The sequence below is a fragment of the Balaenoptera physalus genome (genome assembly GCF_965194825.1).
Source record: "Balaenoptera physalus genome assembly, chromosome: 1".
Taxonomy (NCBI): Eukaryota; Metazoa; Chordata; class Mammalia; order Artiodactyla; family Balaenopteridae; genus Balaenoptera; species Balaenoptera physalus.
In genome coordinates, this window is record NC_138882.1 from 66,257,909 (window position 1) to 66,271,718 (window position 13,810).

Sequence of the window (13,810 nt, forward strand, 5' to 3'; positions counted from 1 at the left end):
TGATGAGGGTCTCCTATCAGAAATCCTCTCTCCCGAGGGTCACCCAATAATTATCAATCAGTTTACTGAAAATGATAATATAATTTACTGAAATTTAAAAGTGGCTTCATGAAATTGGCATGTATTCCCCTGGAGGCAGAAGAGCATTGTGAAGACAAAACAGGCTTGCATTACACAGATCTGTGCTTGAATCCGGATGTGGATGGGTGACCTTGAGCAAAGTGATTCACCTCCTTTAGCCTCAGTTCCTTCATCCACAGGATGGCCAGGTAGGGGACACCTATCTTATAGGAATGTACAAGCATTCAATAAACCAGAGCTAATTCATTTTACTGGTGCTAAGACGCAAATTATATTTGACAAGTTGCTTTCTTTTTTTTTTCAAAACAAAAAGCAGTTTCAAGCACTTACTTATGCCTGGTAAAGTATGGGGCATTTATGGAAAATCGTGTAGACTTAATCCCTACTCTCTTGGAGTTTATCATCACAATCCCAAGGACACTAACAAACAAGGGATATTAGATTAGATATTAGATAAGATGAAGAATTTACTCTGTATAAACGTCACGCATAATTGCAGGGAGGTGAGCTAGAGTCCTGCGGTCATAGTACTCTCTCTTTTTAACAACAGTGAAAAGACTTCAACAGAGAAAAAGGCAGCTCAATGGTGGTGGTGTTGCAGCCTTAGCAACAACTTCAAGGAAGGAGGGGGACAAAGGTGGGGGAAAAGAACAACTAAGAAGGGAAAAGAACAACTAAGAAGTGGATCCTGGACTTCCCTGGTGGCGCAGTGGTTAAGAATCCGCTTGCCAATGCAGGGGACACAGGTTCGAGCCCTGGTCCGGGAAGATCTCACATGCCGTGGAGCAACTAAGCCCGTGCACCACAACTACTGAGCCTGCGCTCTAGAGCCCCCGAGCCACAACTACTGAGCCCACGTGCCATAACTACTGAAGCCCGTGTGCCTACAGCCTGTGCACTGCAACGAAGAGTAGCCCCTGCTAGCCACAACTAGAGAAAGCCCACGCGCAGCAACGAAGACCAACACAGCCAAAAAATAATTAATTAATTTAAAAACAAAAAAAACAGTTTAATAAAAAAGAAGTGGATCCTGAAAGGCAGGTAGTTAACACTGGAAACAGGGCAAACATCTCAAACCTGCCCTGCAGCGCACCAGGCATGCTTGGAGTTAAGGTACAGATGGGCTTCAGATGAAAGGTATAGATGAAAGTCCAGAGCTCCCATGGGACGGGAGGGGTCTTTCCTACTGCAAATGCGATGGTGATGTGAGCTGATTCGAAGCTGGGAGCGATGAATACAGACAGCCCCGGCACACAGCAACCTACAAGGAGGCTGGGGAAAGGGGGAGGGCACTGCAGTGGGATGGGAGGGCTACTGTCAAGGGGAGGCAAGGTGGGCAGGGAGGGCGGAGTGTTCACCAGAGAGGGTGAGGGACCCTCCCCCGGGATTCGAGTTTGGGAAGGGACTTTCTCTTCACTCCAGTTGAGCCTGCTAACAGGGTGATGTTTGGGTCTGAAATGCAGGGGAGGGTTTATATACATAAATTTATATAGATTTTATTACAGTCCTCCATTCCCTGTGTCATAAATGTCACCACCCAGTGAACTGTCTTATCTTTCTCAGTCTTCAAATCAAATGGCAGGGAGTCAGCACCAGTATCACCTGTAAATCTGTAGAATGGGATTTGAAATGGGACAACTGCCAGTTCAGTAGATTCTGTGACATGTCCAGACACTTCTGCTGCAAGGCCTGGTATAACCCTCTTGGACTCAGCCTTTCCCTCCAGGGACAAGTTCCCAGGCCTATCAGAGCAGCTGCTGCTGGCTTGCTCATCTGTCAGCAAAAATCGAGCTAATGTAGGCAAGGCTGCCAAGGGGGCAGACAGGGAACTACAGCCACTTTCTGCATGGCACCCAGGGCAGCACCACCAGACCCACTGACACCTGCAGCAGGCACAGGGCAAGCAGGAAGAGCTGGACAGACACACGTGTGAATTCCCGGGTCCATCCCTTATTGGCTGAGCAACCTTGGGCAGGCTACTTAACCTCTCTGAGTCTCCACTTCGTCCCCTGAAACAGAGGACCAGAACCTCACCTCAGGATAGAAGTAAATGGGCAGCTTTCTATCTTTAGGTGCACGCTGCACAGTGGCTAGAACACTCAATAATGCTTGTGGTCTCACAAACCAACCTCATGCACATACCTCATGTACCCTAACTTGAGATTTTTTGTAATGGTCTGAAAAACAAACCTTTCTCTAGTCCTCCTACCATTCACCTCCCTCACTTTCTCAGAGTGCTGATTCTAGAGGCCAAGATCCAAGATCCTCAGAACTCCTCCTGTACCGCTGTCTCCATCCCTCCAGCAGACACAGACACAGGGAAACAACATAGGAAAATCACTCCGAGAGGACACAGCTGGCCTGGTGAGAGCCTGTAACCCTTTAATGTGTGAGGCTGACACTGACAGCCTAAGGAAAGAGCTGGGAGGGGTAAAAAAAAAAAAAAAAAAAAAAAAGGAGAAAGGAAGGGGAGGGAGGGTGGCCAGAATGACAGTCAGATGACAGCCAGAGCAGCACGTAAAGGACCTGTGGGGTACAGTGGCAATGGGACATCATTCAAATGCCTCCGCTTGGCACACAGAGCTGCCAAGCTGGCCTCTACTGGCTGCTTCTGCCTCTCGCTTCTGCCATGTACCCGGTGTGAGCACAAACTGCTGTTCCCAGCCCTCCAGTTCTGTCTGGAACGCCACCCTGCGAGTGTCCCCACCCACCTTTCCAATCTGGCAAACTCCTGCTCATCTTTCCTACTCCAGCTCAGTCACCGTCTCCGCCTTCTCCAACCCCCCACCCCTGCGATGACATCTCCCTCTGGGTGTTCCCACATCATGTCACTTACCCAACTGCACGGCCATCGCTTGTATCAGTTATCTGTCTTCTCCTATTGCCAACTCGTCTTTGTATGCCAGGTACTAGGGACTCAACAGGCACTCAGTGTTGGCTGAATAAATGGATGACTCAGGTGGTATTCAGTACCATAGTTTGCCTCCTGCTCTGATGGAGCCTCATCAGCTTAGTGGAAACCAGGATTCAGCGAGATGAGGGTTCAAGTACCAGCTCTACCATCTGCTAGCCATATGTGACCGGGCAAGACACTTGGGGAGACACTCATTTCTGAACCTCAGTTTTTCATGTATTAAAAGGAGGGATGAATAATACCGTCCACCTTATATGACTGTGATTGACCTCAGGATCTCGAGAAAGCAGGTAGAAGAGAATTCTGGGAACTGTTCAGGCAAATGCTTTCCCAAGCCCCTAAAAAATGTTCTCTCCGCAGAGAATGAAGCCACATCACCTGTATGAGGCCTTCTCAGTCTCATCTCTGTAGACAGCTTGCCAAATGTTAAAAAGAAAGCCCTAGAGCCCATGAAGGTTGCGTTTAACGCATATTCTTCATTCTCAGGCTCTAAATGCTGGTCCCGGGTGACATCTGAAACTGCCAAAGGAGTGACATTTGACTCTGGAAGTGTTTTCCAATTAATTTATCTATCAAAGCTTTCCAGCTCCCCCCTAGGTGAGTCCAAAGCTGAAGAGTTAGGAAGGTTAACAGTTAAATCACCACCTGGCCAACTAAACACATGCAAAGCTGACACAATCACATGTCACAACTCCTAGTTCACTTACTGAAGTCATTCCAAGTTTCTCTTCCTAGGAGACACGCCTCTGGCCAGTTGCAGGGTATATACACACAGGAATGTCAACTAAGAAATTAAGACTGAGAGGGACTTCCCTGGTGGCACAGTGGTTAAGAATCTGCCTGCCAATGCAGGGGACATGGGTTCGAGCCCTGGTCAGGGAAGATCCCACATGCTGCGGAGCAACTAAGCCTGTGTGCCATAACTACTAAGCCCGCGCTCCAGAGCCCGCGAGCCACAACTACTAAAGCCCGCACGCCTAGAGCCCCTGCTCCACAACAAGAAAAGCCACCACAATGAGAAGCCCGCGCACCGCAACAAAGAGTAGCTCCGGCTCGCCGCAACTAGAGAAAGCCCACGCACAGCAACAAAGACCCAACACAGCCAAAAATAAGTAAATAAATAAAATTAAAAAAAAGAAAAAAAAAAGACTGAGAACCAAGGTTGGAGTAGTTAAAAAGAGGGCAAAAAATTTTAAGCCCAATGCTTTTAAAGATCATTACAAGTTACTTAGAGGAAAAAACTAAAATGACAACAAACAAAACTCACTTAACACCTAAAATGCCAGGTATTAGGCATACAGCAGTCACTTAATATTTGCTGAAGAGATTAACCCATCAGATGGTACCTAGTACTATAAGTTGCCTACTGCTTTGATGGACCTTGATTAGCTTAGTATAAACCAGGTTTCAAAAAGAAGATTGGGGCTTCCCTGGTGGCGCAGTGGTTGAGAATCTGCCTGCCAATGCAGGGGACACGGGTTCGAGCCCTGGTCTGGGAATATCCCACATGCCACGGAGCAACTAGGCCCGTGAGCCACACTACTGAGCCTGCGCGTCTGGAGCCTGTGTTCCGCAACAAGAGAGGCCGCGACCGTGAGAAGCCCGCGCACCGCGATGAAGAGTGGTCCCCGCTTGCCACAACTAGAGAAAGCCCTTGCACAGAAACGAAGACCCAACACAGCCAAAAATAAATAAATAAATAAATTTAAAAAAAAAAAAAAAAGAAAAGAAGATTGAAGTGCTGGCTGTGCCATTCACTAGTTGTATGAGCTTGGGGAAGACACTTATTTCTGAGCCTTAGTTTTATCATCTATAGTAAGTGGGTTGGCGTATCTATTTTATATAAAATGTAACCTACTGTTTAGAACACGTAATACATAATACCTTCTACCCTGGAAAACGCATATCGCCTTATCATGGAGAGTTCTTTAGGGTTTAAAAACATTTTTATACCTATTTTCACCTTTTATTCTCGTAACACCTGAGTGCCACAGATAGGGCAGATTCCTTTCTATTTTATAGAGATGATCAAACATCTTGGAAGTTACTCGACCTGCACCAGGACACACCCAGAGGCCGAGCAGAGCACAGATTCAGAGTATTTTGACTTCTCTACTCTGCGGCTCTTCCCGGGGGCCATGCTGGCCAGGGCAGGGAAACAGAGCTCCAAGTCTCCCAGGACCAGGCTGGCCCCTCTCTTCACCTCTGCCCCCACGTCCTACATCACAGGTACCCTGCCTCTACGTGCCACAGCCTCAGACACGGCGACTCTGGCGCATCACCCAAAGCAAGGTTCAAACAGCACGTGTTCCACCACCCCACCTGTGTTCGGACATCTACGAAAACCTTGGGATGCACAGGCGGACAGAGGTCACGTGGGTCCCAGTTAGACAAGACAGAAGGAGCTTGTGACAGAAAATGCAAAAACTGGGAAGTGACTGAACCCACATGTGAAAACAGTTTTACTTCCTAACGTGGTGGACTGTGTGCCAGCTGAAATGTGTTTAACTGTGAGCTGTTCTGAAACAAGATGCAAGGAAGTAGGATCTGTTGCTATATATATATAAGTGACTTACTGGGGGACATCTTTGCTACAAAGTAAATGGAGATTCAGAGAGACCAGGAATAGACGTTTATGGAATGAATTCAGAAAGCCTGACTCCTTGGAACTAACCTTCACACACTAAGGCCTACAACATGGGGAAAGAGGTCCTGAAGAGAGCTAGTTGGACCCTGCCGATTACAATCTATATCATTCCAGAGATGAAGAATGTCCTTTTCCTTTGTTTTACAAGTGTCCAGCTATCCAAGGTAAAACAGTTCAGAACAGGCAGAAAAAAGTACAGGTTGGCAAGCATTTTGCACAGGGTGAAAAACTGGCAATCATCATTTTCTCCAGCAAGATACTTTATTCTGTCCCTTCTCTTTTCATTGTCCCTGTGTGCAAGGTACCTAGCAAACTGTTAATTACACCTTCAGAAGGGACTTACATAACTTTTCAAAACCAGTTAAAATCTTTTCAACTATGTCCTTCTAAAGTAGGGTCCAATAAGTGTTGGGGATCTGTAGGAAAAACAGAAGCATAAAGGAAAGAGCTCGGGGACTGAAATAAAGAAAGTAAGGTATTATTTATGGACTCAAAAAGATACGGTGCAGCCAAATAAAAAAGAGAGAAAAGAAAAGATATGGTCGGGACTTCCCTGGTGGTCCAGTGGTTAAGATTCCACACTCCCAATGCAGCAAGCCTGGGTTCCATCCCTGGTCAGGGAACTAAGATCGCACATAACACATCAAAGCCCGTGTGCTGCAACTGCTCAGCCCACGTGCCACAGCTAGAGAAGCCCCTGCACCACAACGGAGGCCCGGTGCAGCCAAAAATGAATAAATAAATGACTTTTTTTAAATTAACTTAAAAAAAAAAGATATGGTGAAGTAAGAGCTATGGTGTGGGGGGGTGCTTTAGAGTGAAGAGCTGAACAAAAATCAGGACATCAAGAGAGGAAAATACAAATTTCTTTTTTTAAACTATGAAGATTCAAAAGATACATTTTTTTTTTTTTTTTTAAAGGAGGCTGAGTTAGCAACGTACAGTCTAACTCTAAGAGGTGGGGCTGGGGGAGGGGACACAGGTCACTGAAAAGGCCACTGGCATGCAGCTACACAGCTACACTGGTCGGGTTGATCATAGGCCTTACACTACCTGTCAGTTCTCTGCATTATTCGAGTGATCAAGTCCTGGAGGGAAACCAGAGAAACCAAAGTTTACTTCCCCATGGGATGTGTGGGAATCACCTGAATGAAGTTATTAGCTAATATCCTAGGACCAGAGCCCCTTGTTCCCCATCCCTCCCTGTGGCATGGGTGGTTTCAGAAGCTAAGCCCCTTCTTCTTGTGTGGGATGGTGTACGCATTCTCTGGCCTGCCGCCACACTCCATGGTGCCTTGGGGGAAAGCCATTCCAGAATCCACTGCTTGACTGCTTCCTACCTCTCCCTCAGGAACTCTCAGCAGGCATTCTGCCTCACCACTGGAACCCCCAAATGAAGGGAGATACGAATGCGACCCCACCTCCCCCAGTCTTCACACTTCCCTGGGAGCAGGGGATTCTGACAGCTCAGCTCTAGTTGAGAAGGCTGGTGAAAAAGCGGTACCCAAGATTCTATCTAAAACTGCTAAGGAAGAAAGTTTGAAAGATGAGATCTTTACATTTGGATAACTACATACAAGTGCTCCCATAAACGGACACTCCAAGAGCTCTGATGGCTTATCCAGAGCCTTGTGTTTGTGCAAGTTAAGAACTCCCAAGGAGATAACTCACTTGTCCCCAGTTGTGAAATACTCATGAAGGGAGACACAACTAGGGCATGGAGATGGAAATGAAAAGTTCCAGAATATCACTAGTACCTTAACCTTGTGTCACCAGGGGCCCAAAATAAACACTTTCCATTATCTTCACAGGTTATAAGCACCAAACAGAGGAGGGAGTAGAGAAGAAAAGCTCTCTGTGAAATGCATTCTGACGGAGGATGACATTCAGGGAGGGAGGTGATTCCTTTTTGGATAAAGACCCTTTCTGCAAACGCCCAGCTGGGGAGGGGAGAGATGGAAAGAGAACCCACTGGATTTAGCAGGCAGACATGATACTTAGCGTGCTTTAAAAGACATAACTATTTGGTATACTGGTATGCTTGGTTTATTTTTCATGGAGAGACAAAAAATATCTCATAAATATGCCTGACAAGTTCAGGGTTGGAGATGCAATAGGGGAATATCCTTCTCCTTTAACTTTGCAAAAACAGATGGGCATTAAAATCACTGAGATGGTCTGCTTTACACTGAGTTGCTCCCCAGCACCCAAATTTTCCCATCCCGCCCTCCCATCTCTGACCAGATCCAGGAGAGAAAAACTGTCAGTAGGTTGGGCTCTTCCTGGTGCCTCCAGGCGCTAATCCAAAAGCCTGACGGCAATCCATAGCTTTAAAGTCTGTTCTCTATGATTCATGTGGTTCTGCAAAACTCTGGGAAGGTGGCCGCTCAGAGCTCACAGACGCCAGGCTGGAACCCTGATATTCACATGACACATAACTCACAACGAAAGGGACGACTTAGAAGAAAAGAAACCAGCGCCAGGGCCCTGAGAGGGGCACAGCCTGGGGAACAAGAGCCTTGACGAGGGAGACTTCACTTTGATACTTGAGAGATGTTTGACTCAAAGCCACAGCAAGAGCTGTACCGGCTTGAGTTTGATTCTCATCACTCTATAAGAGGACTTTCCAGAATGTCCCAGTTAAGCCAGACGGTACCAGGTATCCAGGCTGGGCACGGAGGTCACCCCTAAGAACATCACCCAGACCCAGTTAAAAAAAAAAAAAACTGGGGCACAAAATGAAAGCTTCCTTCCAAACATTCAAAAGGAAACTAAGACAAAGGAAAGAGACTGAGAATCTGTGTGCTTATGGATGAAGCCAGGAGACAAAAGAATAAACCAGAGAGAAGAACCATCATCACAATGCACCTTTCACAATGTTTCCCCTGGGGGTTGACGGACATGACCGGATCTCAGAGATACCCAGGTGCACTGGGTCAGCTCCAAAGATGAGACACAGATCACAGAGGGAAAAGAATCTTGTGTTTACCTTCCCAAAGATTCAGACTATGTGACCTGGAAGGGAATTTCAAAGCTGTCTAATCCAGTTCCCCTCAACATGGACCTAAAGAAGGTGTCTGTTCTGGCATATGGAGCAATCTTGGGTTCTTTTCCTGGCTATTCCTTACCATTTCTGGGTCACCCCAGTCAAACCTCTTACCTGTTAATCCAGTCCATCTCTCTGAGTAATGAGTGTTAGTAATTATACCTTCTTGATATAGAAGATGACCAAGTTACAGAGGCTTATGACTTACTATTAACTATTCAGCAAAACCTGGTAAAGGCTGAATGAAAAATGTGGAGGAAGGCACCACACCAAGAACAGAAAGGGAAGAAGAACTACTGTGAACAAGAAAATCCTCTGCTACTCACTCCAAGAGACATGCTTTCCCAGCTAAAACCAGTTTTCCAGTGTGTATAAACCCTCACTACAATTACCCTACAAAACTGGTCACTAACCCCCAACACAAAAAGAGCCAAGAGGGAGGCGATATATGTATACATAGAGCTGATTCACTCTGTCGTACAGCAGAAACTAACACAACATTGTAAAGTAATTATACTGCAAAAAAAAAAAAAAAAAAGGTTAGAGCCAAAGATGAGAAAAGGAACTTTGTCTTAAGCAGGAATTAATCTTGTGTTTCTCTCTCAATGCTGCATCTGATCATTCTGTATAAAACAATCATTAGTACCTGAGCACTGGCTTCCTCCTCTCTCTCCACCTTCCCACCCTCCCCCCACTCCGGCCCTGCCCTGCCCCTTTCCCGCTACATCTCAGAGGCCAGCAAGTCCCAGACCAGGATCCCTTCAGGACTACTTGATTAACTGCAGCTCCAGAGAGAAATTCTGCTTTGGGTCTTGTTGTCCCCCACCCCTGTCCCAAATCCAGAACCCACACTTTCACCATGAACTACACAAAGACAATGTTTTGTCTCCAGTTAGGATTCTCAGAGCAGAGGCACCGCACCACCTGACCTCCTGTCTGGTTCGTTGGTAAACACTTGAGACCCACAAAACCACAACTCCTCCTTTGTCCTTAGCTCCGCCCCTCCCCCCATGCTGGGTAAACTGTACCAAGCATTATAGAAGTAAATCAACATTGACATTCCATCTGTGAGAATCTGCCTAGTCCTTCTGTTGAGTGCACTTTGAAGACTCTGCTCTTCCCTACTGTCATTCGTATTTCCTTTTCATAATCATTAGCAGTTTGCCTTTTCCCACATTGGGCTCATTTCATTCCACACCCACCTAGGCAGTCCCACCTTGTGCTTCCCTGAAACCTGGCATATTTTCTGAAGCCTAAGGATAAGGCCCTGAAGGGCAGCTAGTACCAAAAGCTAACAGACTCACAGACATCCATGTCTGCTCCAAACTCCCAGTCTATCTAAAGCTCAATGTTTCTTCTAGAAATTCAACCTCTACCAATTCTAAGATTCCTGTATGGTTATCCGAACGAATGAGGTAAAACTGAACAGCCGAGGAGAAAAATAAGCGAGTCACAAAATACATCTAAGCAGTTAGCAACCGCATGACAACCTTTAACTTCATAACTGACAGCAAATCAACAATACCTCCTTCATTTTTTTTCAATTCAAAATAGCAGTTGAAATATTCAGTAACACCCAACACTATCCCACAACTCAGCTATGAACAAAGTTTATATGATCATAATAATGTAAAACACTAAATGTCGCTCTGCATGTATACACTACCAAATGAAAAATAGATAGCTAGTGGGAAGCAGCTGCATAGCACAGGGAATCAGCTCGGTGCTTTGAGACCACCTAGAGGGGTGGGATAGGGAGGGTGGGAGGGAGGCTCAAGAGGGAGGGGATATGAGGATATATGTATACATATAGCTGATTCACTGATACAGCAGAAACTAACACAACATTGTATAGCAATTACACTCCAATAAAGATGTAAAAAAAAAACCAAAACTGATTCACTTTGCTGTACAGCAGAAACTAACACAACACTGTAAATCAACTATACTCCAATAAAAATTAATTAATAAAAAAGAAAATTTATGGGACTTCCCTGGTGGCGCAGTGGTTAAGAATCTGCCTGCCAATTCAGGGGACATGGGTTCGATCCCTGGTCCGGGAAGATCCCACATGCCGTGGAGCAGCTAAGCCTGTGTGCCACAAATACCGAGCCTGCACTCTAGAGCCCGTGAGCCACAACTACTGAGCCCACGTGCTGCAACTACTGAAGCCTGCGCGCCTAGAGCCCGTGTTCCGCAACAAGAGAAACCACAGCAATAAGAAGCCCACGCACCGCAACGAAGCATAGCCCCCGCTCGCCGCAACTAGAGAAAGCCCGCGCACAGCAACGAAGACCCAATGCAGCCAAAAATCAATCAATAAATAAAAATTTAAAAAAAAAGAAAATTTATTTTTTTAACAAGAAATAAATAAATAAATAAATAAATGTCGCTCTAACTGAAACATTTTATAATTATATTAGAAGAAGAGACGTAGGGAAGAGGTGTTAGTTAAAACATCATCATTTACAACAGGGAGTCAATAAAGAATGTTTAATATTGGGAGAGGAAAAATCAGAAAATAGCAGTGAAAATGTGATTTTTTTGAAATTCGGAAATAGTGAAATAATCAAAAGAACTGAAAGTGTTTGTCTCTGGGAAATGGGATGGAGTGAAGGAGAAAGGACTCCTTATTTAGGGTTATAAGCCTTTCTGCAGAGGTAGTTATCCTTATTGTCATCATCATCTTCCTCAAAGCTAACGTCTATTGGCTGTTTACTATATACCAGTAACATTTCAACTGCCATCTCTGTAATATTTCACCTCTTTTGAGAGGTACATTTTGGTACCCATTTTACAGATGAGGAAAATGAGGCACAGCAAGCAACTTTCCTCAAGCCCATTGCACTAGGCAGGAGCGGAGCAAAGGCAGAACTATTTGTCTTTTTATACCAAATACATTTTTTTAACTTTTACCAAGTAATAACATACAGGTTAAATTTTTAATCAGGTACCTTCACAAAAGCAGCAGCATTTGGAAATAAAAACAGCCAGTTAAATATGAGGGTGTGAGCTATTTCCAGACTACATGATAAAAGGCTCAGATGGGGACGAAAGTGGGCATGACAGTGGTGTCATACCAAAATGTTTATTTAATCTGAACAGGTGCCCCCTGTATACAGGCTGAGCCCACACATTCTCCTCAATTAGTGAGAACCTCTGTGCCCTAATGAGGAAACGTCCAAACTGCCCTCTCTAGAGTTTTACTCACACCCACCTCATTTCCTCAGACTAGAAAAAAGTATTTCCAATCTCTAAATCAAGTCAGCCTCCAGGACCGCTGCAGCCTGAGAATAAGAGTGTGTTAATACCCGTATCAAAAAGGGCTCTTTGTGTCCTCATGCTCCATTCTGGGATGGAAAGCTCCTCCAGCAAAATGTGCACACTTCACAAGATTCTACATAGTTTAAGAAATTGATGGCCCTTCTGGAACACCATCCCAGGGCCCCAGGCTAACCTAAGAGCCCCTGCCCTTCAGGGAAAGCCTCTGCTCCCACTGGAAGGGAAGAGAAGGAAAGACATGACTTAACCACTTCCCGAACGTTATTATAAAAGGTTGTTATTACACAAAGAAAATTTTAAACAGTCTTTTTTTTTCTCATCAGCACAATTATAGGAACTAGGAAAAGACCACAGTCAGTAACCAGGATGCTCAGACCTCCAAATAAGGTATATCCTTAGAATTTAGCCACATTAACTTTCCTTACAGGGATGACATCTTCTAGTAAGAATCAACAGAAAATAGATGGCAGCAGCCATCTGGAGGATCACCCCTCTCCCCAGGATATTGCTGATGAAGCTAAAACGTTCCCCAAATCTCAAGAAGACTGACATTTAGGTAACGTAAAACAATTTCAGTGCCGTTCATCGTTGCACAGCTAAGATAATGTCATAGCTCAAGGGACATGTCCCCAAGGAGTCATGGAGGAAAAGAAATGTTTCCCAAGAGGGGTAACATTTATGTAAAAGGACTCTACCTGTGAATAAGTGTATGCTTGTAATTGAAAAAATCTTTATGAGGAAACCAACCAAATTGTACTGCAGAAGGGTGCTGAAGGAGGACTTCATTTCCACTTTTTGCTTGGTATATTTCATGTTCATTCCACACACCCAGCGCAGCAGAGCACCACACTGGGAGCTGCAGGAAGCAAAGCCACCTGTCCTATCCAGCTTACACTGAGACTCAGCAGAACAGAGTGGGGTTTTGGACTCTGGAGCCAAGCTGCTTGGATTTAAATTTCATTACTACCACATAGTACTTACGGACTTGAGACAGTTACTTAACTTCTCTGTACTACAATCTCCTCATCTGGAAATCGGGGATAATTACAGTAACGTACCTCTCGGGGCTCTTAGAAGGATTTAAGGAGTTAATAAAACACTTGGAACAGTACACAGTCAGTGCTCAGAAAAATATTAGCTATTATTTGTAAAAGTATTTTGAAAAGAAATAGAAAATCAACATACGTACAAATAATTTCATAAAGCGATGCAAGGAAAATAAAATAAGGCAGTGGAATAGAGTGACTGCAGGCACTCCAACATGTCATGCTGATGTTTTACAAGAGCATGTGTTACTTCTGATTAAGAAAAAAAAGAAGTGGCAAAAGATGATAAAAGTTGTACTTTCTAATAAATTAAAAGACTGTGCCTGGGAATTTCCTGGCGGTCCAGTGGTTAGGACTCCATGCTTTCATTGCAGGGGGCATGGGTTTGATCCCTGGTCGGGGAACCAAGATCCTGCAAGCCGTGGGGCGTGGCTGGAAAAAAATTAAATTAAATTAAATTTAAAAATTTTAAAAAAGACTGTGCCACCCCTCAAAACACCAGTGACCCAACAACTTCTTGAAATTGAAATATCTACCTAGGAGCTCAATAGAAAAGCAATGGTTTTTCCTATAAATACAGGGTTCATTTAAAGCTGACTTCTTTTTCACACTCATGTATAATAACTTTTGACATGAACTAGCAGTTTATAAATTCAAGAGATGAAAGTTTTCTGCACTAGTCCCATGTTCTAAAACATCAGTGCCCAGTCCATCTGCCATCCCCATGCCTGCCCCTCTCCTTTCACACACCTACACACTCACATGACAGGCACAGCAGAAGGTAAACCAGATGC

At 44.8% G+C, this 13,810-nt stretch overlaps 1 protein-coding gene across 4 annotated transcripts in view; it reads right to left on the bottom strand.

The window, feature by feature from the left end:
• The window catches only part of UCK2 (uridine-cytidine kinase 2), a 79,771-nt gene that overhangs the window by 42,802 nt on the left and 23,159 nt on the right, over positions 1 to 13,810 (bottom strand). The gene's annotated exons all lie outside the window — the stretch shown is intronic.